General features: G+C 42.0%; 1 protein-coding gene and 1 long non-coding RNA gene across 3 annotated transcripts in view; one reads left to right on the forward strand and one right to left on the reverse strand.

Annotated features, from left to right (window-relative positions):
• NEDD4L (NEDD4 like E3 ubiquitin protein ligase) overlaps positions 1–27,249 on the reverse strand; it is a 365,727-nt gene that overhangs the window by 300,221 nt on the left and 38,257 nt on the right. The window lies entirely within an intron of this gene.
• LOC130294600 (uncharacterized) lies at positions 218–26,719 on the forward strand. 2 transcript variants are annotated; one of them, XR_008848544.1, is made up of 4 exons: positions 218–357; positions 19,929–20,005; positions 22,160–22,345; positions 26,326–26,719. It is a non-coding gene; the product is annotated as an uncharacterized LOC130294600 (long non-coding RNA). The 2 variants fall into 2 exon arrangements; XR_008848545.1 differs by having other exon boundaries at positions 228–353.

The raw sequence follows: 27,249 nt of genomic DNA on the forward strand, positions 1-27,249 counted from the left end.
GCTTTTGACCTCATATCCCGTCCTCATACCCCCACCTCATTTTGTCCTTCTATCCCGTTGGGCTGAGTTGTGATGAAGATTTTGTAAGCCGAAAATAGAAAGAGACATGGTTTTGTGGGAGTGTGCGTGATTTGCAAGCCGGACCAATGAACAAAAAGGGTAGAAAATAAAAGGGGTGTGGCTTAAAGGGTTGGTGTGTCTTTGCGAGATGGGGCGTGGCATATGCAGGGAGAGTGTGGCTTGCCAGCCGGACTGACGCATTCACCAGGAGATGCAGAGCGGAACTTGTGGAGTAAGGTTCTGGAAGTCCCATTTACTTGCATGAAATTTACTTACATCCTTACCGTAAGGAGGTAGGTAAGGGTTAATTTAACTATCATATATTTTTATTTGACATATAAGTAACACGTGATTAAGTATTATAGAAATATCTCCAGCTGTTTGAAAGTTATGCAGTAACATATCTCCCACAGACAAAAATCCCCAGCATACTACATATATTATATATATATATATATATATATATATATATATATATATATATATATATATATATATATATATATATATATAGGGGGAGATTTATCAAAACCAGTGCAGAGGAAAAGTTGCTGAGTTGCCCATAGCAACCAATCAGATCGCTGCTTTCATTTTGCAGAGGCCTTTTCAAGAATGAAAGAAGAAGTGTGATGGGTTGCTATGGGCAACTGGTCAACTTTTCCTCTGCACTGGTTTTGATAAGTTTCCCCCATAATATCTATCTATCCTATCTATCTAATCTATCCTCTCCCTCGCCATATATATATATTGAAGTAGATAGATTTACCTGCAGTTAAAACTATACATCACAAATTGGCACTCATTTACTAAGCTAAAAACGACCCATTGTGTATCAATACGAGTTGTTCCAAATAGCAAATAGCTGTTTTACCAAGGCCCTGGTGCCAAATGGGGCTTAAATGGCACAAATTTAGCAATGGACCCTTGGAGCTTCAATTTAGGATTCTGGGAAAGTAGGACCCCTGGGGTCTTATGTGCCCCAACAAATCATAAGAAAGCAGCTGCTAAAGTTATAGGTAGCGGGTAACCTCAAGTGAATGGGACTGACTATGCTCCAGTCAGTCACTGCTATGCTAGGAAAACCGATTGGCCCATAGTGTAAAACCTAAAAGATTCCGTTATAAGTCAATGGGATCCTTCAAGATTCATTGTGATCCATTTGAAAATAAATGAGTCATATTTAACCTCTGTAGGGGCAACAAGTGACCAGATGCGACTTCTGATAGGACATTGGATAGCCATGGGTATGTGCCCAGCTAGGATGTCAGTGCAGTCTACCAGTTAGGAATCCAGGTAACTTGCAGCGGATCCCCGGACGAGGAAACGCCGCTTTCAACTGTATGCGTATCCTTAAGATGTGAATGCAGTTTAAAGCTGTGACTTGTGAAACCTGGCAATGGCAATGACATTACATCATCAGAGAGAAAATTCTGTCATGGGCACGGTGCATTAGAATCCCACAGAAATCAACAGTGCAGCAGTATTTCCAAGTGCAACATTTTTGTGGAATCCCGCCATGTGAACATAGATAGATAGATAGATAGATAGATAGATAGATAGATAGTGAGAAAGAACCAAAGAGTAAGAGAGAGAAAAAATTAAGGAAGTAAGGACGGAAACAAACAAGGAAGGAGAAAAAGAAAAAAGAAAGCCATTCCCAGCAGTGATCACCAGGTGGCGTAAGATCCATCCATCTACGTTATGTGTACATTACACTGGAGAGAAATCATATACTGTATATTGAGGTCCCGCTGCTCTACTTTTTTGCTATATTAATTGTAGAAATGAACCATCTGCCATAAAACAAACCGCAAAGAGAGAACCAAGATCTTGTCATTCGAGGATCAGTTCTTTCCCTCCCAGACCTGTCATGATTGTTCATTGAAAAGGAAGAACTGAGCATTAAAGGGGTATTCCGGTGGAAAAAATCTATTTTTTTTAAATCAACTGGTTCAAGAAAGTTAAACACAGGGATGTAGAAATCCTATAGTCTGATGCCCAGGACATGCAGTTCTGGGCACCAGGCAGATTAATTTTTCAGGCCTGCATCGGGCAACCAGAACTGGACCTGAAAGCCCTCGACAAGTATGGCGGCAGTCAAGGTGTATGGAGCGGGCTCGTGACTCGAGCCCACTCCATACCTGGCGGCCCTATGCTGATTTAAGTAGCTGGGGGCTGCCGCTAATAGCCGACATGCAGTGATCACCGCAGCCAGCTACTTAACCTTTAGATCGCTGCAGTCAAAGCAGATAGCAGCATCTAAAGGGACTTGTAGATGCTCCCTGGTGGATGTCTGACCGCCCCCCCCCCCCCCGGTGATTCACTGTAGAGGTGGCTTGAGGGCTTACTTCTGCCTTCCTAGGGACCATGGCTCTAACATTGATAGATCCTGGCTGGACCAGGCTTTATCAATGGAGAGCAGAGCACACAGATCAATGGAATCTAATCATTCCTCCTAAACTAAGGTGTAAAAAGAAAAAAAAAAATAGTTTAAAAAACACAATTAACCCCTTCTATATTAAAAAGGTTAAAATCACCCCTTTTCCTATATATAAAAAAACATGTAAACATAATAAAAATAACCATATTTGGTATCTTCGTGTTTGTAATTGTCCGAACTATTAAAATATTACATTATATATCTCGTGCTGTAAAAGGACGTAAACGTAAAAAAAAAAAACTTCAGAACTGCATTTTTTTTTATAACCTCATATCTCAGAAAAAATTAAGTAAAAAGCAATTAAAAAGTCAGATCAACACCAAAATGGTACCAATACAAGCAACAGATTATGACACAAAAAATTAGCCATCATATAGCCTGGTATATACAAAAAAATAAAAAAGTTACAGGGTCAGAAAATGGCATTTAAAAAAAATTCTAAAAAGCTTAGATTTAGATATATTAGATTTATAATATATTTTTTTTAATTAGTATAACGTGACAGAAACTATACAAATCTGGTACAGCTGTAATCAGGGTGACCTAAAGTATCAAAAGAACATGTTAGCTTGACCACAAGGTAAATGGCGTAAAAAAGAAAGCAACCATATTTGTAAAATTATCTTTTTTTTTTTTTATTTCACCTCAAATTTTTTATTTTTGTTTTGTTTCGGAGCACGTTATGGAAAAATAAAAAGTGTCATTACAAAGTAACGTCATTACAATGTCATTACATATGGGTCTGCTAATGAAAAAATAAAAGGGATATGGCTATTATAGGGCAAGGAGGAAAAAGCTAGAGTGCAAAAAACTAAAATTGGCCTGGACGTTTTAGTCTTTTGGACAAGTAGTTTTTTTTTATTTTTGTTGTTTTTTTTTTTTATTTATTTTTTTGTATTTTAATCTCCACATACCTGTAAACAGATTTGTAAATTACTTCTATTAAAAAAATCTTAATCCTTCCAGTACTTTTCTGCTACTGTATGCTCCAGAGTTGTGTCTTTTTTTTTTGTCTGACCACAGTGCTCTCTACTGCCACCTCTGTCCATGTCAGAAACTGTCTAGAGAAGGAACAAATCCCCATAGTAAACCTCTCCTGCTCCGGACAGTTCCTGACATGGATAGAGGTCTCAGCAGAGAGCGCTATGGTCAGACTGGAAAGAACTACACAACTTCCTCTAGAGCATACAGCAGCTGATAACTACTGGAAGGATTAAAGGAAAACTGTCATATGTTTTGTCCGGCACTATCCCCGGGTACGTCTGGATAGTGCGGGTGAGACTGAACATTTTGAGTCCTACCTTGCCCGGATCCGCTGAGCCGTTTGCCCATTACAGCTGATTTTCGGTATATTCATATTAGCTGCTAACTGGCACGGGTGGGGTTACTGCCTTCAACTGGCACTGTGACGTAACTGCCGCCCGGCCCACAACACCGCCCAGCTAATGAATATTCATATGTTGTCTTACACACTCAGTCTCATCTTTGCCGAGTCATGGACGATACTGCGCATGCGCGGGGTTTCCTACTATACCCGGAAGCGGTCTTCAGCATTGCTTTATTTGTCCGGAGCAGCGCTTGAGTAAGGGTGCATGCGCAGTATCGTCCAGGACTCGGCCGAGATGAGACAGAGTGTAAGACAACCTATGAATATTCATTAACCAGCGGTGCTGCGGGCCGGGCGGCGGTTACATCACAGTGCGAGTTGAAGGCAGTAACCCCGCCCGTGCCAGTTAGCAGCTAATTTGAATGTACAGAAAACGAGCTATAACGGGCGAACGGCGCAGCGGATCCAAGCAAGGAAGGACTCAAAATGTTCAGCGCCTCCCGCACTATCCACAGGTACCCGTGGATAGTGCGGGACAAAACATATGACAGTTTTCCTTTAAGATTTTTTTAGAAGTAATTTACAAAGCTGTTAGTTTTCTGGCACCAGTTGATTTGAAAAAAAAAAATTGTTTTCCACCGGAGTACCCCTTTAAACTTAAACAATTGCGTCATTCTGTCTGGTTATTATATCACTACATTCTAATAGTGGTCACCTGGTAGGCACAACTACATTAAAAGGGGTATTCCAGGAAAAAAAAACTATATCTATATCTCAACTGGCTCCAGAAAGATTTGTAAATTACTTCTATTAAAAAATCTTAATCCTTTCAGTACTTATGAGCTTCTGAAGTTAAGGTTGTTCTTTTCTGTCTAAGTCCTCTCTGATGACACCTGTCTCGGGAAACGCCCAGTTTAGAAGAGGTTTGCTATGGGGATTTGCTTCTAAACTGGGCGTTTCCCGAGATAGGTGTCCTCAGAGAGGACTTAGACAGAAAAGAACAACCTTAACTTCAGAAGCTCATAAGTACTGAAAGGATTAAGATTTTTTAATAGAAGTAATTTACAAATCTGTTTAACTTTCTGGAGCCAGTTGAGATATTATATATATATATATATATATATATATATATATATATATATATATATATATATATATATATATATATATATATATACACCGTATTTATCGGGGTATACCACGCACCGGCCTATAACACGCACCCTCATTTTACCAAGGATATTTGGGTAAAAAAAGTTTTTTACCCAAATATCCATGATAAAATGAGGGTACGTGTGTGCGCGTGTATACCCCGATACATCCCCAGGAAAGGCAGGGGGAGAGAGGCCGTCGCTGCCCGCTTCTCTCCCCCTGCCTTTCCTGGGGTCTAGAGCGCTGCTGTCGGCCCTTTTCACCCCCTGGTTATCGGCGCCGCTGCCCGTTCTGTCCCCCTGACTATCGGTGCCGGCGCCGATAGCCAGGGGGAGAGAAGCGGCGCCGACAGCCAGGGGGAGAGAAGGGGCAGCGGCACCCATTGCCGGCGCCGCTGCCCCGTTGCCTCCCCCCATCCCCGGTGGCATAATTACCTGAGTCGGGTCCGCGCTGCTCCAGGCCTCCGTCATGCGTCCCCAGCGTCGTTGCTATGCACGGCGCGGCACTCTGACGTCATGCGCCGCGCCGTTCAGCGCATAGCAATGACGCCGGGGACGCACGACGGAGGCCTGGAGCAGCGCGGACCCGACTCAGGTAATTATGCCACCGGGGATGGGGGGAGGCAACGGGGCAGCGGCGCCGGCAATGGGTGCCGCTGCCCCTTCTCTCCCCCTGGCTGTCGGCGCCGCTTCTCTCCCCCTGGCTATCGGCGCCGGCACCGATAGTCAGGGGGACAGAACGGGCAGCGGCGCCGATAACCAGGGGGTGAAAAGGGCCGACAGCAGCGCTCTAGACCCCAGGAAAGGCAGGGGGAGAGAAGCGGGCAGCGACGGCCTCTCTCCCCCTGCCTTTCCTGGGGGTGTATCGGCGTATAACACGCACACAGACTTTAGGCTAAAAATTTTAGCCTAAAAAGTGCGTGTTATACGCCGATAAATACGGTATATAATATATGATATATTATATTATATTATATATATATATATATATATATATATATATATATTTAAAAAAAAAAGTTTTTCCTGGAATACCCCTTTAAGGTCTGGGTAATTCTGGGCACATATATGGGAACATCCATTAGGATAGAAGTTGTCTTCAAAGTCGCCTTTCATGTGTCTCCCAACCAGGGTGCCTCCAGCTGTTGCAAAACTACAACTCCCAGCATGCCCGGACAGCCAACGGCTGTCCGGGCATGATGGGAGTTGTAGTTTTGCAACAGCTGGAGGCACCCTGGTTGGGAGACACTGGTCTAAAAAAAAGTGCATTAAGGATGATAGGGTAACACAAGGAGGACATACCAGCTAAACACAGGTAGCATCCCTTAGTTGGGTACAAGCTCAAGCACCCGGCCCATCCCGTCCAGTACCATCCAGCGGATCGTGAACAGACTTGCAGAATATTGCACGCTTTCTGCACATGATATTCACATAAAACACATCTAAGATCACATTTCTTCCTTATTTGCTCGTGGCTCAGTTAAGAAAAAAAAACACAGATCTTTAATCCAACAAGATGATAACTTAATGTAGCAGCTCTGATCCGGTATTTGCAGAACATCCGTTCATTTGATCAGTGAATCAGAGCAGAAATTATGGGGATCCGGGGCTGGATCAGCGTGCACGCCTGGATGTGTGTCTGCCAGAGCGATGACAGTAGTATTTCTTTTATAGCTGTAGCCATATCTGAATTTTATTTCAAATGTAACAAAAATAAATAAATACAAATAAATAAATACTACAAAACAAACCACAACCTCTCCCATCTGGAGGTGCATCTGTCAGAGCAACGACTGTCCAATTCCAGAGCCAATACAATCAGAAATTTTTTTTTTATTTTTTTTATTTTTTTGCAATTTCAGCTATGGATCTAAAATTTCAAAAAAAATAAATAAATAAATAAAAAAAAATAAAAAAAACACAGCATCCCCCTGACACAGCAACCCCCTGACATTCGAAGCTCTGTCGACTTCAATGGGAAATGCAGTAGAACGTCGCAAAATTAAAGATTGGGCTTTAAAATTTGCGGAATCGCCGCCGTTGAAATGCTGCTGTGTGAATCACATTAAAGTCTATAGGCAGTAATATACGGCAGAATTTATTTTCGGGGGAATTCTTCACACGGCAGAAAACGTGCAGAATTTTTGTATGAAGGATAGCTTTATACCTATCCCTATCTTATATGAAGGATAGCCTTATACCTATCCCTATCTTATATGAAGGATAACATTTTACCTATCCCTATCTTATATGAAGGATAGCCTTATGCCTATCCCTATTTTATATGAAGGATAGTCTTATGCCTATCTCTATCTTATATGAAGGATAGTCTTATGCCTATCTCTATCTTATATGAAGGATAGCCTTATGCCTATCTCTATCTTATATGATGGATAGCCTTATACCTATCCCTATCTTATATGAAGGATAGCCTTATACCTATCCCTATCCCTATCTTATATGAAGGATAGCCTTATACCTATCCCTATCTTATATGAAGGATAGCCTTATACCTATCTCTATCTTATATGAAGAATAGCCTTATACCTATCCCTATCTTATATGAAGGATAGTCTTATACCTATCCCTATCTTATATGAAGGATAGCCTTATACCTATCTCTATCTTATATGAAGGATAGCCTTATACCTATCTCTATCTTATATGAAGAATAGCCTTATACCTATCCCTATCTTATATGAAGGATAGTCTTATACCTATCCCTATCTTATATGAAGGATAGTCTTATACCTATCCCTATCTTATATGAAGGATAGCCTTATTATCTATCCCTATCTTATATGAAGCATAGCCTTATACCTATCCGTTAATGCTGGTGTACACCACCAAGTACTTCAAACCATAAGAGGTTAAAGAAAAAAAAAGTTTAAGAGCTGAAGCTTAAGACATGCAACAATGGCCGCCTCCGAAGGGACATGCATTTCTTCAAGACGCCCTCAGGAAAATAATCCTATTAGACAGAGAAGGCAGGGATTTTAGTGAGCAGGGTCACAGGGAAAATGTGAAGGAAACAACAAAGGACTGAAGGGAAGAAGAGGACTTCAAAGTATTCTAAGTGGTAGCGCTGATAAATATCAATCCACCAAGGGCGTACATAGAAATCAGGGCTTTACGACAAAACTGGGCCAGAAGGGCCACATGGGAGCGCCAACAAAATTCACTTAATGTCCACCATCACTCCTTAAGAAGAATGTGTCATTAGAAAATTATTATTGTTTAAATCAAGTTTTTATCTTAATTTTATTTTTTAAGAATTTTGGGTGAATTTTCTCATTAACTTATTTTTTTTTTTTTTTTACTACCTATATTTAAAAAAAAAATCTGAAATCTTGTCATTTCCATTGTAGCCACCACACCTAAAACTAAGCTTAGACTTCTTGTTCTGTACAGATCATTTCCCCCTTAGTATCACAGGCAGTAGTACAGTAAAAGTGTATAAATAACAGAGGATCTTCACAATAGCTGAACCTCAGAGCTCAGCCTCCCCCTCCTTATGAAATGACCTCTAGACAAGTCACAGAGCATGCCCAGACACCTTTCCCATTCATGTCAATAAGATGGCTTTAGCCAATTGTTGCTCAGGTCTATGGGGCTTGCTGTGAATGAGATCTTTAAAATGCGTAGTCAAGATGTCTGCCCCCATAATAATGTGCAAAAATCATATTAAACAAAATTATAAAATCAGAAAATAAAGACAAATTAGATAAGCAGAATATGTTTCAGTATCTGGCTCGACTTGGTAAAAAAAAAATTGGGGCGATAGATTCCCTTAAATATTATCCCTTAGGATAAACAGTTTAATGGGTACTCCAGTGATAGTCCATTTAAAGGAAATCTGTCATCAGTGTCATCTGCACTAACCTGTCAGTACAGACAGGTAGTGCAGGTGACACTGATGACAACGATACTTACCTTGTCCCATTCCGTTTTGTCGTTCTCCGGCAATCCTCTTCAGTATCTTCAGCTCCGTGCACAACTTGGAGCATGGGAGCAGCTTAGTGACATCACCCCTGCTGTTCTCTACTGGGTCCCGCTGCTGGTAAACAGCAGTGATGTCACTAAGCTCCGCCCATGCTCCAAGTCAGGCCCAGAACTGAAGATACCGAAGAGAATTGCTGGAGAACGACAGGACCAGGTAAGTGCCATTGTCATCAGTGTCATCTGCACTACCTTTCTGTACCGGTTAGTGCAGGTGACATGGATGACAGATTTTCCTTTAAAAATATGTCCAGGGAAGGGGTAAGAAACCTTTCTTACCTTTCTCAGCTCACCACCGCAGCCAGGATCACTTGACTCTATTGTCAGTGTCCGGAGCTTCCAGGTTTGGTGATGTGACCTTACACGGAAGCTCATCCAATCATCACGTCACTAAACCTGGAAGCACTGGGAACAGACTTCAATGACTCTGGCAGTGGCACTGGAGCAAGGAAGGTGAGAGAGTTTTTTTTCCCTAAAAAATAGAAGACAATCACCGGAGTACCCTTTAAAGAATATCTGTCATGATCTTGATAAATTTTATAATCCTCCAAGTTCACTCCCCACAGACTGGGAGGGGGTGATACCCAGCAAACATGACATCATCTGAAGCCCTGCTGGGGAGAACTTCCTCCCTTACTCAGCTATGCTGCTTTGAACATACAGCCTAGAACAGCGCAGTGTGTGATAAATTGTGAATGGCTGAGACTGCACAAAAACACTCAGCTCTGAGCTCTAACTGAACTTTACGGTGTGTTCAGATCTGCCCAGCAGCTGCAAAAGAAAGAATATATACTCAACACAATGTTAAGCACAATATTCAGCACTATGCACTGAAGGCATCGTGACTCTACAGCATTGTTTCCCAACCAGCTGTTGCAAAACTACAACTCTCAGCATGGCTGTCCAGGCATGCTGAGAATTGTAGTTTTGCAACAGCTGGGGGCGCCTTGGTTGGGAACACAGCTGTAGAGTCATGATGCCTTCATTGCATAGTGCTAAATATTGTGCTTAACATTGTGTTGAGTATTTCTGGGTTACTGCTGAAAAAACATACGATCGGATGTCCACTTCAGATCGTATTTTATCAGGGTTAGGACCGAAATGGCAGACTAGTATGTGTATATATATATAAATAAATGTACGGTATATGTATGTATATATATATATATATATATATATATATATATATATATATATATATATATATATATATATATATATATACACACACACACACACACACACACACACATACATATGCATACACATCTATACATACACATACATGTAAAATAATTTGTATAGACTACAGTCCGGGCCACAAAACTGGCAAGCTCCATGCAAAAGGGAAAATTAAAATAATACATTTCTACAAAATCTGGATCCCAGCCCAGAATATGATGCAAATATTAAATTGATAGGCCCTGATTAACATGAGCTGAACCCCCGCCAGCATTGTCTCCAAAAGGGAGACCACCAAGACAAGACAGTCTACGTGAGATCCCATAAAAGAAGGATGCAACCCCCTCAACCTCAGGATTGGTTTTAGGAGCGCCCCCCCCCCCCCCCCCCCACTGGTGTGCGTAAGCCCCAAAACCAAATGTAAAGTTAGCTAGTATAGTTTAGTGTATAGTGGTTTTATTTAGGAATATAAATGCAAAATGATGTAGGCTCTTTAACCCCTTACCCAATTTTATTTTTGCATTTTCGTTTTTTCCTCCTCGCCTTCTAAAAAATCATAACTCTTATATTTCCATCCACAGACCCATATGGGGGCTTGTTTTTTGGGCGACCAATTGTTCTTAGTAACAAGTTACCCATTTTACCTTAAAATGTACGGCGAACCCCAAAAAAATATTATTTTTGTGTGGGGAAATTTAAAAGAAAACCACAAGTTTTCATGCTGTACACTTTACAGTAAAAATGACATGTTTTTTATTCTTATTGGTCAATACGATTAAAATGATACCCATGTTTAGATACTTTTCTACTGTTTTAATGCTCTTAAAAATATATATATATTTTTTTTTACGAAATAAAGGATTGGGCATAAGATGTCTTATCATGGGGGTTCAGCCGCTGGGCGGCACCCCACTCACCCGATGCATGGAGCGAACTCCGCTCCATGTGGGATGATGGGCGACCATAGCTGTCACACCCCCTCCATTCATGTCTATGGGAGGAAGCATGACAGCTATGTACTAGCCGTCACGCCCCCTCCCATAGACATGGATGTTCAGAAGGTCGCGGTGCCGGGTCAGAGATCGTGATGGATCCCAGTGGCCAGACCCCCTGGGATCAGACATCTTATCCCCTATCCAAGATTTCTAGGGGCAGAGTACTCCTTTAAAGCGGACTGGTCCTCAATGGGCCTAGTTCACAAAAAGCCTACAATAATCACCATTAGTCAAAGCTGCCCATAGACTAGAGATTTTTTTTCTATCAGTGCCTTTAAGTGAAAAGGGCGAAAGTGACACATGCCAACCGATATTTCTTGTACTGCATTCAATCAAATCAGATCTGCATCGCTTTAAGGCATGGGACTCCAAACTGTGGCCCCTCCAGGTATTGCAAAACTACAACTCTCAGCATGCTGGGAGTTGTAGTTTTGCACCATCTGGTGGGCCACAGTTTGGAGACCACTGCTTTTTTAAGGGAATCTCAGCCTAGGCCACAGAACACATGGTCGTCCAAGATAGCAACCTTCATAGGCCAACCACGAATCTTAAGGCACTCCAAATACACCTAATGTTGACCTGTAAAACTGGCCAAAAATGTTCCGCCCCATTGACATACAGTACAAACTCCTCCCTTTAGCATGTCGCATGTGCTTTATGGCATCTGCAAAAGAACCAGTATGGGATACTATAGTCTTCAGGAAGTACAGCCCTTTCCAAGGAGGAAACAGGAAGTGACATCAGAGCTGGCAACCCGTATGTATTCTACTGGCACAATAGGCACAGGTTGGACTAGAACTCAACCCAAGGAGTGTCTCAGCTACCACCATGTTACCTCCATGTAAACAAGGAGACGTGAACCTTCCACCAAGGGACACGTCTCGTAGCTACCACCATGTGATGCCTTCTGGTGTCTTCGATTCCCAAATCCTAAGCGCACTGGCTAATACACAATACTAAACATTTACGTGCTGTATTATGTGGTGACAGGCACTTTTAAAAATCAAAGTCATCCTCATACTTAGTACAGGGGCCACCTATAACCATGGCCATGGCCCCGGAGGAAGACCAAGACTTAGCTTTCAGAATACTGGAAAAGAAAAACAAAAAAATCCCAAACGTACAGACATTTTTGTTAAATGGAGAGCAATCCTCAGAACTACATCCCCCTTTCCATCCCGGCTGATCAGACACGTCACCATTTTGACGGCTCCACAGAGACAGACAGATACAAGGCAGAAAATACCCAAGATACAAGAGAACTCCCTTGTGGATAGTTTTGTATTCAGATACATTACATTTTCCTTATGACGCATTTGGTTGCACACAAGAATGGCAGATGAGGTTTAGCCGCGCTGCCGGCCTAGAATTCGAGAATTTTCTATTTTTTCTTTTTTTTCCCATTTGTTAACGAATACAAAGCAGGAATTCGAGGATCAGGAAGCATAAGCTCCGACGTAATATCTGCAGGGTCCAGCCAGTCATTTGTATCCAGTAGCCATATCAGATTATATCCCCCCAAGCACTGCCAGATGGCAAAACAAAGATGGTCCAAGGCATGGCTGTCCAGGTCAATTATTGTGTGTGTGTAATGAGAAGGATAAAAAAAATAAAAAATAAAATAATAAATAAAAAAATAAAAAGAGCGGAGGAGGAGAAGAAATTAAAAAGAAGGATAAATAAATCCATAAAAATATTAATAAATAAAAATTTTAAGAAAGAAAATGTTTTATTTACTACATATAAAATAATAATAATATAAAAATTACTTTGTAGAGAAGGTGCCTTTGGCTGTCCAGGCATTCTGGGAGCTGTAGTTTTGCAACACCCGAAAGCACCCTGGTTGGGAAACACTAATCTAAGGGGTAAATAGGCCAACTCCTGGCAACAGGCGCAAAGATGTAGCGGCCACTGGATTTTGCTAGCAGTGCTGTGGAGTCGGACGAAATTTTGGGTACCTGGAGTCGGAGTCGGCAAACAATGCACCGACTCCGACTAAATTTAGATTGGAATAAAAAAAAAAAAAAAAAAGAAAGTTTAAATGTCCCCATTCACAAAAAGTTATAATTAATGACTTCTCTTCTTTAAGAATAAAGACCAATGCATGCAGTGCCTCACGTAACCGCAAAACGAACACGTTAAGTGACCGTGCAGAAGCATGCTTTTCATGTGCTTCACTATATGGCACACAACGCACAATTAGGAGCGGCAATACTTATACTTTCCATAGTGTTGTGTTCTGCTGTTACAGGGAACCCATGGGTAACCTAGCCTCTCACTGATAATGTTTTTTGCAGGACTAGAGACACTTGTATAAGTGAAGGGAATGGAGGGTCAATAGTTCAAGACTGAAGCTGTAAACCATTGGAAAACTGCTGTCATTCAGCTAAGGCTATAAAAACTTGTAAACTCTGATTGTTAGCTTAAATTTTAATACATTCGCATATTAATACAGAGGAGTTGGAGTCGGAAGTACAAAAAATTGCGGAGTCAGAACATTTATCTACTGACTCCACAGGCCTGGTTGTTCGATGTACCTTGTTCACTTTGTGATGCCAGGGCACAGTTCATCCGATCCATGGCCTGAAAATAGGAAGCAGTGTTCCTGCGCCAGACACGATAAGCCAATAAACACACTGACGTCAGGTTAGGGTTAACTGCTGTTACTGAGCTTGTGAAGTTGGTATAACACAAACAGCTGGCCTTAGTGTGAGAGTGCAGTGAGCCTTGTTGCAGTTCTGAGACTTGTGGTGCATTTCACCAGACGGAATTGTAGAATTTGTGATTCTGGTAGCTAAGGTCCTTCCAATGCACTGTAGAGTATCCTGCAGGGGCATGAATCTTCCCCCGAGTGACACTTGTAGGATGACCAGCAGTGAACTGAAGTAGGACACATGACACAACACATCTGAGCTTGGCTGTTGCTCATGAGCCTGGATGGAACTAGACTGACTAACTCCTCCCCTGTACCTCACTATACAGAGGAGACTTTTAGGGTCTCATTGGCTTACATGGTCACATGGGGTTCACTGCTCACATTTTTAAAGGCACAGTAAAGCATTAAACTGACAAAGAATTATACCAAAATTAATTGAAATATATTATATTTCAAAATTTTCACACAATTGATATATGAAAGAACGCCAGTGGGCCCAACACTCTCTGCTCCCAAGTCAGTCCTCAACAACGGGACAGCCACTTGTGCTGAATCACCACAAAGATATCTAGATACCCCTGGTACAGGGACAGGCCTACCACTGACACCACCAGTTGCATAGACATCTCTGGCATAGAGCAATCAGACACCAACCCCTGGCCCTAGATTCACAGCCATACCTAGTTTTAACGCTGGTTGCCCAGGTACCGCTACTCATAGGCCCAGGAAAAGAGGCATGCCAATTCTAGACAAACCTGGCACCAAGCTCATAGATATGACACTGGTGCCAGAGAAGTTAACTCTTAGGAACCCCTGCTATTGGGTGCACAGACGTGCCTACGCATTGCGCTTGGCACACAGACACCCCCTGGCCCCAGGGACATGAGCAGGCTCACCTCTAGCACTGGTCACATAGACACTATCTGGTCCCAGGCACAAAAACATCTACCAATGGTCCCAGGCAGACAACTACATCTACCCCTGGTCCTGAAGCACAGGCAAGAATACCCCTGGTATCTGATACATAAACCCCGCTATCAGTGTTGTCAGACACCTAGGCATACATATCCCTAGCATCCGGAAAATAAGCTCTTTGTTCAAACTAAAAAAAGAAAGAAAAACTGTTTAAATTTATAAAATTCTGCTCATCTACAGTCAACACTAGAGGGCGCTCACTGCAGGGGTCAAGTCCTGGAAAAAAGTGTGGGAACTCTAATCTTGCGCAAAAAAAAAAAAAAAATATATAAATAAAAAATAAATGTCCAAGCTAAAAGTTGACATCCTGCACAGTTCCAGGATTCTTACAGGCCACAGGCATACAGCTGCCTACAGACTATAATAATGACACACTGTAACAAACTTACTCCACATGTAATCCCCTTGCTACTGGGGTGACACACTGTAACAAACCCCCCTCTTCATGTAATCTCCTTACTACTGGGGTGACACACTGTAACAAACCTCCTTCCATGTAATTACCTTTCTGGGGTGACATGTGACCTTTCCTCCAGCTGAGCTCCACCTCCTCCACAGCATCACACAGGTCCTTCAGCCATAAGCTCCGCCCCCACATGTGATGGTGACATCATCAAAGGTCGTACAGGTCCTACATCTCCAGCATCTAGCAGTCCGGGCCAGGGGAGGAGACGGAGGGAGGGTAAGAACAGAGGTCGGTCCTGCAGGACTAATGTAACAGGGACGGCGTTCCTCCTCTGGAAAAAGCAAAGGATCGCTGTTCCTGCAGGACTCGAGCCCTGGCTTACTGCATACTTCTTATACAATTCATTCAGTAACACAGTATTCAGAAAGCTCCTAAGTACCCTAGAGTGCCCTGGCTTCTGGCAGATGGAATTCTATTTTAAATTAAATGCTTTATGCCCCTACAGGAGAATCTGTAACCAAATATAGCGTTCCGACCATAGGCAGCCACTAACATTTGGCCAAAATATGGCAAAAATGAGTTAAAATGGTAGAGATTCAGTTCAATGAATACCAGGATCATCTTTAAAGAATAGCAGACGCACTTTAAATATTAATAATGGTAGCGCCCGGTCGTGTCCCCAACGTGTTTATGCCCTTCCACGTATTTGAGAAACAAAGTTGATTAATTCAAATTTCATTACACAGGGTTTGGCTCGCTGGTAAATATAATGAATTATGTGCAAACTATGATAAAGGCCGAGCTGTGACATTTACACAGTCATTAATTGTTCTCGCTGTTTCAGTAAAATGTCCCGCTGTCAGTGGACTCTGCACCAATCCTCTCAAATTAACTAGAATTATTTATTTTTTAGAATTAGCTGAAAATGAACAAAGTTGTCCTGCTGATACGGGTTACATATTCTATCGTTACAGACAATCCCTCCTGGATATAGTTAGGATGCGAGGGGAGAGAAAAAAAAGATACAGGGGGCGCTCCCTGAGATAGTATATTCACTGATGTGCACCCTCCACCACACCTACAGTGATATACCGACCTTGGAAGAGCCGCACTATGACCTGTGCAGCCCTTATGTTAGATGAGCTGCAGCTCTCCCGCAGGCATCGGACTCCTAGGTTAGAAGCCGATCTGCAATATAGGGAGATAATGTGGGAAAAAGCCGGTACAATGGAGGCGCTGCTCAAATGGCGAAATTACAGGAATACTCAGGCGGTGCAGGATAACGAAATTTTATTGAAAGTAATAGGACAACGCGTTTCGGCATCTGCTGATGCCTTCCTCAGGTCCACTTAACAGTTCTGGATAATGATCCTGTCCGGCGTCCGCACCGCAGCAGTGCGGATGCCGGACAGGATCATTATCCAGAACTGTTAAGTGGACCTGAGGAAGGCATCAGCAGATGCCGAAACGCGTTGTCCTATTACTTTCAATAAAAATTTGTTATCCTGCACCGCCTGAGTATTCCTGTAATTTCGCCATTTGAGCAGCGCCTCCATTGTACCAGCTTTTTCCCCACATTATCTCCCTATCCTGGATATAGTATAATAGCATGGAAGAGGTGCAGGATCATATGTTAGTACAAAGAAGGAAGCACATAACACACTCGCAAGATCAGACTACACAGGGTTTGTTTGTAGTCTGTTACCATGGTGATCTGCAATTCTTTAAATTGGTGTGAGTGTAAAGGGAACCGGTCATCAGCTTTTACTTTATATAACTTAGCAATACATTATCTTGAATAAATTGGGGCTTGCTCGCCATATCTGGATGTTTTCAGGGCTGGCAGAACTACTGTAAAAAACAAAAGTTTAAAAGTTGTCTGCGCCGTATGTAAATGAGGTGTATGCAGTCCCTTGACATTCTGAATCCTAAGGTAGTCACGGCGCTCAGAGCTGTAACCACTTTTACTCCAGCACGATTGATATCTCGGTCACCTCCGACATCAATGCTCTGCTCCCTCTACTCACTGAATCCCCCTTTCTAGACCTGTGCAAGGTTTTGGGGAAGAGCTGTGAGGTCCCTGTTATGTTGCTCACTCATTCTGACATCCACTGCTCAGGAAGAAACGTGTCCAAGGAAAGCACTGAGCCTGCCCTCACTCAACATGCATTCACTTCCTCCCCGAGTCTGCTGTGCTGTGTCTTTTCATCCAATCACTGCAGACTGCTCTGTAACCTCCTCTCTGTTTTCATGCTGCAGTCTGATAGGACAGGAGTGAGCACAAAGAAGTACTAGTCCTGACTTTACTTCCTGGACTTTATCTGAGTCTTTTTTTTTTTTAATAAGCCATGATTTTCATAAAAAAGGAGATAAAAGGTTTTCGTATTTTTTAGATATATTAGATGGGTTAATGTTATGCCAAGATGTACAAGATAAGTCTTTGATTCTGACAGTGCCCATTTAAGCCTTTGGACTGTTGGACTCACACAGGGAACAAAAGATCTCTTGCTCTTGGGATCGATTAAAGAAGTTATCCCAAGATTATAGCCTATTGCACCTCCCACTGTACTGATACTTATAGCCTATCCTGTGGATCTGAGATAAGTATCTAATCAGAGGGAAGTGCAATCACTGACACCTACCTATCAGAAACTGATCACTTACTTGGGATGGGAGACGTTATAATCCTGGGATCACGCCTGTAAATCACACCGCATGGTGGGAACATAGTACATGAACAGGAGTGGGCTCCTGGTAGACTCTTCAGTATGAGACGTTAGCAAGATCAATAAAATGTCTATTTTAACAATTGCTGCTTTAAAAAAATGTAAAACAAAAAAAATTAATAAATGAATAAAAATTTTAATTTATACTGTGTTCAATCCCCAGAGGGTGCAGCAAAAGCGTCGCATATAAATCCAGCCTTGGGGGTCACACATGATTAATGCACACGCTCCAGTGAGGAGGGTGCGGTGGTCGCAATGTCATTCCTGTAGGTTGAGAGCAGACAGCGGATTGTGCAGCTTTACCGACATGTTTTTGTGAACGACACTGATCTTTTGGGACGCTGTGCATTAGAGAGAGAGGCATTCAGGTAGAACAATGGGCACATTCCCCTTCACTGCGCTGCGCACGGCTTATGAACAGTTCATTCTTTCTTTCAATAAAAATGCAACCAGAAAAGGAAAAAAAAAATGTACAGATTTAGCAGAAAATGAACATTCAGTGAAAAGGGCCATTGAGAAGAGTCATCTGCCAGCAAGGTCAGGCCCATGTCAGTCAGTGTGGCCTGTAATTACTGTGGGATCTACCATGAAGGTCCACATTGGCTTTAATAAAAAAAATAAAAAAAGGGGGGTCTCTGAATGGCTTGGTAAGTTGTTTTTTTCTAGAAAGTACCACCCTAGACCATTAGCTGCATGTGGCAATACATCTTAACCACATTCACTTGTGGGGTGGGCAGGCTGCAAAACGAGACAGTGCCTTACAAAATAGCAGTCTATGGGGGGGGGGGGGATTTACTAAGATCGGGGTCTCACACACTGTTGTTAAAGGGGAACTTTGTCCCTAGACATCTTATCCCCTATCCAAAGAATAGGGGATAAGATGTCTGATCGCTGGGAATCTCCGTGATCTCTCCTGCAACACCCAGTGTCATCTGCTGCACAGAGAGAAGTTCGCTCAGTGCCTGATGATGGGCCATACAGGGGCCGGAGTATTGTGAAGTCATGACCACGCCCCCTCGTGATGTCACACCCCACCCCCCTCAATGCAAGTCTTTTGGAGGGGGCATGGCGGCCATCAAGCCCACTCGCATAGACTTGCATTGAGGGGGCGTGACGTCACGAGGGGCAGGGTCGTGACATCACGATACTCCGGCCCCTGTATCACCCGTCATCCGGCACGGAGCAAACTTCGCTCTGTGCAGCAGATGACACTGGGTGCTGCAGGAGAGATCATGGGGTTCCCAGCAGTGGGACCCCGCGATCAGACATCTTATCACCTATTCTATGGATAGGGGTTTTCAGATGTTGAGAGGCGGAGTACCCCTTTAAAGCATTCCTGTAATTTCTGGTGACTTTTCAGAATAAGCTCCACTGTGTTCGTTTATGAGGAGCAGCTATTACTGGCTATTATATAACTTGTATATTATATTTTACAGCAGGTTTTCATCTGTAATTTGCAGTTCTCCCAGAGCTGGTGGATAAAGCTCCCCCCTCTTCCCTCTATAGACTTGAATCGCTTGCTTTGCAGACTCAGGACAAATATGTTATTTATATGTGTTCTACCTTTAAGAGCAGAGGAGCAGTGTAAACCCATGAGACCCTGCCTGCCCAATAGGAACCCCTAAATTGTGATCTACATAGAGTAGTGGGGGAGGAGTTGCCACAGTGAGTGGAGAAGCTCTGAGGGAATTCCAAAACAAATCTCTTCTCAAGTCTTAGCCAGCCATTCTGCAAGGGATCCCCCATACAGTGGAAAGTCAAGCCCTGGTGGAGAAAGCTACTTGACCTTGTCAGAACCCTAGCCGGCCTGGAGAATCTTTAGTCTCATAAGTCAGTATTAATTTAGTGGGTGAAAGGCACCGTAAGTCTCAGCAAGGTAACAGGGCTCCCAAAGGGCTACACTGCATCCTCTCCACTCTGCACCATACTGTCTGCGTGTAATACCATCTGCCCCCTGCTCAGTATAGACAGTTATCCCTAACCCGACATCAGTGTGTTTCTTTACTCCCAGTGTCTGGCCCAGGAGAAGCTGTCTCTACCTCGGACCATGCATAGGCTAACGGTGTCCTGGCGTCACAAAGTGATCAGGTATTCCTTGCACCCCCTGTGTCACCACAAAAGTTTGTTTAAATTAATTGAAATGCCTTTATAATTAAATTATCGCTAATGATCTATTCAGTATAATATAACATGATGTAATAGCAGAATAGTGAGTACAGCTCTAGAGGGGACTGGAGTAGTAGACATTGTGTAACACCAAAGTGTTCCCTGCGATGTTCACCCCCTTTGCCATTACTGTATATCTTCCCCCTTGACCCCACACTAGTTCTGTGGTCCTTCAGCTGTTTCAAAATTACAACAACCAGCATGCTAGGACAGTCATACTGAGATCATAGTATGAAATATCTTTAACCCCTGCTAAAGCTACATCCACGGATCTTTCCATAGAAACTTCCTGTAATGCAACTAGAGCATTAACTGAGGACTTTCAGCTGTTGCAAAACTACAACTAGTCTTCTGGGCATGCTGGGAGTTATAGTTGTGCAACAGCTGAAGGACCACAGTTTGGAGACCACTAAGCTAGAGTAAGGAGTAACAAATAGTGTCTCAGTCTCTGGATGACCCAGCATGTCCACACAATACACAGACTTCTGGTTTCAATAGACAACATGTAATTCTTTATTTCCCCTGTGGTGGTGCTGCAGGGGAATTGAACACTTGCTGCCTGGTTTCCTGCAGGGGAGTGACTCAAGATTAGAAAACATGGCTGCCTTTTTAAAGAAACACTCCTCTCTAAAATGCTCACTGCTTTCTCAAAAATACTGCCACACCCAGGTACAGAATAGACATTCATTTTGTAAATAATGTAATAAATTTTACTTCACAGACAGGAAACGGAGTGAGGAGGAGCCCAAGGCTGATAAATATACGTCTTGGCAAGAACTGAGATGATTAACCAGCTAATGTTCCATTATATACGGAGGGGATATTCCTGGCCCAGATTCTCTGGGATATGGACGCCAGAGGCTTTTTCTGAAGCAGCAATGAATGGAAACACTGCTGGTATTGCAAAAAGAGGATTAGATCCTGGTGCAGACTGTCCAGAAGTGATAGCAAACGGTTTATTACGTTATATGCCATGCACTCAAAAAAATGTTTAAGAATGCACATGATATAAGAGCTATCAACAAAATGCTGAGTGCTCCTCCTTCCCCCTCCACACTTTGAGGACCTGTTTGGTGGAAGCAGATGTGCACCTAAGGGAACTGGTTCTGCTGACATAAATTCCTAAACTGTCCCCTTGTGTGATTTTACAAAAATATGATTTCCGAAAATATATAGTTGCTATGGGCAAATTTTCCACTGTTCCTTTCCACCAGTTTTTAACTTGAATTTGTGCAGAGGAGAGTAGCTAATTATGGGAACTTACTGATCTTGTGCACAGGCAAGGAGCTAGCTAGGAGCACTGGCTGAATTTGTGCACAGGCGAGGAGCTAGCTAGGAGCACTGGCTAAACTTGTACAGAGGGAGGAGCCAACACTAGTGCAAATCTTTCCATTATAGTTTATTTTTTGTGTCTGTTCCACTTCTTGTTTTGTTAAAGAGACAGACCAAAATGAGTTAAAAGCAATATAAAAAACTGAGTGGGAACATAGCCTAACGCTAGGTTGTCACAGTATTTTCTTCTCATTTCAGAGCACATTTGAGGTGTTTTTTGGTCAAAACCAAGAGCGAAACTGACAGAGAAAAAAATAAAGGAAAGATTTGCACCTTTCTGTGTTTCAGCTCCAGTTTTGGATAAAAGGATGGTCTTGTCAGGGGGTCTTCTCTCTTCCTGGCCCCCTTATCTGTGTGATTATATGATGGGACCAGAGTGCACCTTACATCCTGCTGCTTCAAAAGAGCCTTTGACTTAAAAAAGGAGATGTAAACAAACAGCCAGACCCCCAATAAAATGCAATACACAAACCTACAGTCTGAATGACCTCTTACCCATGTCTTGGATAAGACATTACACAGTTACAATTATAATAGACAAATAGGATTTTAATAAATCAGGCCGTGGGCCTGACATACCCTGTAAGATAATGTACATATTGATATATACACAAGTATCTGTTACTCCATTCACTGAAAAAATATAGAAGTAGAGTTTCCATGATATGATACATACATATAGCCTTTCCCAGCTTTATTTGTCTCTATAACACATTATTTTATACACTAACTTTGTTCTCCTAGAACTGCTTCCGGGGCTCCAGAATCAGAAGTCAATAAATAATACCGCATGGAGTGTTCACCAAGACCTGGTCTCTGTCTTCCGATTTCCCCAAGTTTGTTGGTATGAGTGACTACCCTGAATTTCTTATGGATTTTTATCCCGTTTACCAGTGCAGAAGGACAACACTTGCATTCTAAAATGGTTTGGTAAGTTGTTTCTACAAGAAAGGCCTAAAATTTTTATGAATAGTCCCTTTAATGGAAAATATGGGTAAATCTCCACCCATCCTATGTTTTCACTCAAGGGACAGGCCAATGAATAAAACACTCCTCCTTCGATGGTCATTTGGTTCCACAATGAAACAGTTTATAAAAGGGAACATCAGATTTTACCCTATATAACGCTTGGCAAAACGTCATATAGGGTAAAATCTGTTTCCCCACCATCCCCGGGGGACACTCCTGCTCCCAGGGATAGTGAGGATATGAAGTTATAAACTTGTCACCGCCACGGCCGTAAGTAGTCACCTGGGCGGGGAGCTCCTCTCCCCTAGTCCTGTTCTTTGGCCCGCAGCAAGGCCCCCTCGGCTTGATTGACGGGCCGCGTCATCATTCTGCTCCATCTGTTCAGGGAGCAAAGTGATGACGCGGCCCATCAATCAAGCCGAGGGGGCATTGCTGCTGGCCAAAGAACAGGACTAGGCAAGAGGAGCGCCCCGCCCAGGGGATTATTTCTGGCCGCGGCGGTGACTAGTTTATAAGTTCATATCCTCACCATCCCTGGGGGCAGGAGCACCTCCGGGGACGGTGAGGATTAAGATTTTACCCTATATAATGCTTTGGCAAGTATTATATAGGGTAAAATCTGATGATTGGTTCCCTTTAAATCAGTGGTTCTTCACCTTGTTGGAGGTACTGTACCCCACCAGTTTCATATGCGCATTCACCGAACCCTTCTTAATTGGAAAAATAAAATATGATAGGGGTAGCTAGGTAAGGGTAGGGTTAAAAAAAAGATTATAGGCACAGATAAATATTGAATACAGGCAGTGGTGATTCAGTGTAAGGATAGGGTTAACTATGAACTAGACACAGTTAGCCAGGCATTGAGTGAAGGCAGTGGTGGTTCAGTGTGCCTACCTGTTTCCGCAGCATCCCTGCGTCCAGGCTGTCCGCTTGTCAGAGGGACCGTCTGGCTGAGCCTGTTTAAGACGCCACACGACCGGAAGTGCGTCACGGGAGGCCGTGCCGGAAGTGGTGTGTTCCAGCGTGGGACACATGCAGGCGATCGTGTAGGAGCGGAGCCACAAAGGACAGGAGGCTTCCTTTACAGTAGGGTAAAACAGTACTCTCAGATCTGTTAGTTGGGACATGATCACCTGCAGCCAATGATGGACAAGCGTGGCGTGTCATAACGAATCATATGAGTTGGGTGTGTGTCTTGACCTCCGCCGAACCCGCGAGACTGACTTACCGGACCCCTGGAGTTTGATTGAACCCAGATTAAGAACCACTGCTTTAAACAAATCAGATCCCAATGGATCATCTTTACCTGGTCAGATCCTTTAATATCTTTGCAATATTTTCCTTTGATATTGTAAAAAACACAGACTTTTTGTTGCACCTTTCTGCATTTTATTGTCTGATGAGTAATGACAGGGAGATATAGATCTCGCCATTAGCAGTACATTTCTCATGAATGTATACTCTAAATGGAACAGTGATATCTCAATGGCCGAATTTAACTTATCAGGCAGTTAACAGATCCAATGGGTATTTCAGCAACAGCAGAAAGAAGAGATTAGACAAGTGCTAATCTGCCTCCATTGTTCATAAGTCATAATCGTGGCCTAAAGAGAATAGAACAGTAATGAACACGTACAGAAATACAAAGAGTAAATTGTAATACATTAATATACATTGATTTTCTTAAAAATTTCGAAAATAATAATAATAATAAGCCATGGTGGGGAAAGAGTCAGCAATAAATGCAAATGTCGAGATCACAATAGTTGCACATTTCAGAAAAATGTAGATGAAGGTCAATATTATAATTTTTTTTACAATTTGTCCATGTGGAAAATGTATTCCCCCCCCCCCCCCCCCCCCAAAGAAAATACATAGATTATAAGGGAAAAAAAATACATATTTTATACCGTATGTCATAAGTGACAACTAACATTTCCATCGTAACAGATCTAGATCGATCCCACAGAGGTTGTTCTCTGCATACAATGCATTCCAAGTCTTTAGACCCTTTCACTTTAAGCATTTTGTTATGTTCCACCTTGTGCTAAAATATAATTTTTATAATAATAATATTAATAACTAATATTTTAGCACAAGGAGCAACATAAAATACTAAAAAAGTGAAAGGGTAACTATATATTTAACATATATTTTTCCCCCCTTATAATTATGTATTTTCATCATGGACAAATTGTAATTTTTTTTATAATATTGCCCTTCATCTGATTTTTAATAATAATTAATAACATTATTATTATTATTATTATTATTAACATTTTCCCCTATAACCAGTATACCCCATAATGAGTATACTGCATAATCAGTACGTGAAGACAGAACGTTAGAAATTTTTGCGTAAGGCTGGGTTCACACCACGTTTTTGCAATACATTTCCCGTATACGTTTTCAATGTGAAAACCATACGCATTGACCCTCCATTGAAAACCGTATGCCAAACGATGCATTCGGTTGTGTCCGTTTTGCCTCCTGTATGGTTTTGTCAGTTTTTTACCCGTACCCAAAACTGTAGCCTACCACGGTTTTTGGTCCAGGTGAAAAACCATATTGAAATGTATATTTTTTTTATTTATTTTTTTTTTTTAACATGAGGTTCAATCGGAACCGTACAGAATCATATGTGCGTACGGTTCCATCCAGTTTTCACCATACGGTTTTTGACTTTGTACAGTTTTTTTTCTTGGAATTTCAAACAAGTGAAACTTTATTCATAATGGAGAGAAAAGTTAAAAACTTATAAGTTTTTTTCTTAAAAAACGGATGCAACCGGACATCATTTTTCAAACCGTATACAAATTAAAGTTTGTAGACGTTTTGATACGGTTTAGGTTTTGAAGACTCAATTTTTTTAATCAAAAACTTGATACGGGAACTGTATTGCAAAAACGTGGTGTGAACCCAGCCTAAGCCTGAAATGTATTTCTTTATAACAAAACTATTCTGTTTAGCCACATTGTTCTGGAGGGCAGCTGCTCAATAAGTTGTATTTCAATAAATGGAGTATTGCTGGAAAAAAAAAAAAAAAAAAACAAGGAAAAAAATATTACATACAGATCTGATCAGGACCTCCACAGTGCAATCATGGGGTCTCGATCAGCTAAGATGGTAGCCGGCGGTCTTCAGCTTAACTACTTTTTGCTCAGTGATCCTGGGTGATACAGGCTGGCTCAGCCAGACTGTACAAGAAGAGCACAGATTACACTGATCTAGCACAGCATTGAGTGTTTGCAATCAAAAAATTACATGGAAATGATCTCTATGGGGACTAAAGAATAGGGAATAAAATAAAAATAAATGAATGAATGAATTGAAGCAGGACAGGCTCCCTTTGCACACCTGACTAGTGATGTAAAGTCTCAGCTGTACTGCAACCTAGGAAAACCTGAGACCTGAGTTATGCTGTTAAAAATAAATACTGGGTGAAAATTACAAAAGAATTGCAAGACCACTGTCACACACAGGTACAGACCCTATATTATGAACTACACTAACTTTACAGCCCTTGCAGCATAGTCAAATAGAAAAAAAATCCTGAAATACCCCTTTAAGTATATCTGCCCCAAAGTGGTTAGAGAACAGAAGAAAGCTAGACGTCTATTCTTTGGGTTGGTTAGATGGTTTCAGCCTTATGTTCCTCCTCCTCGGGCAGTAAAAACTGTAGAATATGTGACACATCAAATAGCAATAGTAGGTAGACGGCATTCCGAATGGAGCCAGAGGCAGGTGGTTAGACCAACATTGTTTTTTATCATAGTAAACATAGTAAAATTTAAAAACAGAAAGACTTCACTTCAATGGCCAACAATAAGCTGCAGCAAAGCATTTTTATTCCTGAGAAAAATTGTAATTTATGGGTTTTTAACATGTATCTTGTTCAACCTGTTTTTATTCTTGTCCTTTGACGCGACACAAACTACAAGGATAAGACTGTATATAACATTCATGATACGGGGAGTTCGGCGTTACCAGCCTTGGCGTTCAGACCAGGTTGCTGTGGAAACTGTTTGATGGAAGCATATTCATCGCTCACAGGGAATTCCCTTGGATCTGTAACATCTGAGAAATCTGTATCTCACATTCCAATACATCGTATGGCCCCTGGGCCAGATACAAGCTATAGGAGCCTCTGCGATCCCTGAAAACGCCAAAGCTGGTAAACTACATTACCATCTCAGGCAGAAAAAATGTAGCCAACTCTTACACTTTACTACAGGTTTTCTGGAAGTTCCACCATGTGAACAAGACTATAAATTCCTATTTGCACCCTGGATATAAAGCATGCTGAGGACTGTCACTGTACATTGCAAAACACATTAAAGGCAGCTGTTTCATAAAAAGTTGTTGCATGTGTAAATGAGAAGCAGCACTATTTCTGGCCATTATATAACTGGTATATAGAATTATCCAGCAGTTTCCCCCTTTGTAGGCATCATTCCTGATTTTCAGATGTCACTGAGCTCGCAGGTTTAGACTAGCTGCTATGATGTCTCCTATACACAGAAAAGGGATTCTGCTACTTTATAGCTCTATAACACACTCTTAGAAGTTGCAGCAGAACAAAGGACATTAAAGAACAGATCTGAGTGTTACAAGCTGTGAATCCAGCCCTGGGGTAAGATCTAGTACTCACAGTAAGTTTATATACTCTCGCTGCAGTCTCTCTGCCTGCCTGTGACTGTCTGCAGCCACTCCTCCCCTCATCTCCCTCTTTCCTCCCTACACTTTCCATAGACTGGGCAGCATGTAACGGCAGCATGTAACTTTATCCCTCAGTGAGCTGTTAGTCTGTCTTGTAAGCACAAGTAAGAATTGAGTTGTTTTTCAGAGTATATAGTAAATTTGGG

This window comes from Hyla sarda, chromosome 1 (assembly GCF_029499605.1).
Source record: "Hyla sarda isolate aHylSar1 chromosome 1, aHylSar1.hap1, whole genome shotgun sequence".
Taxonomy (NCBI): Eukaryota; Metazoa; Chordata; class Amphibia; order Anura; family Hylidae; genus Hyla; species Hyla sarda.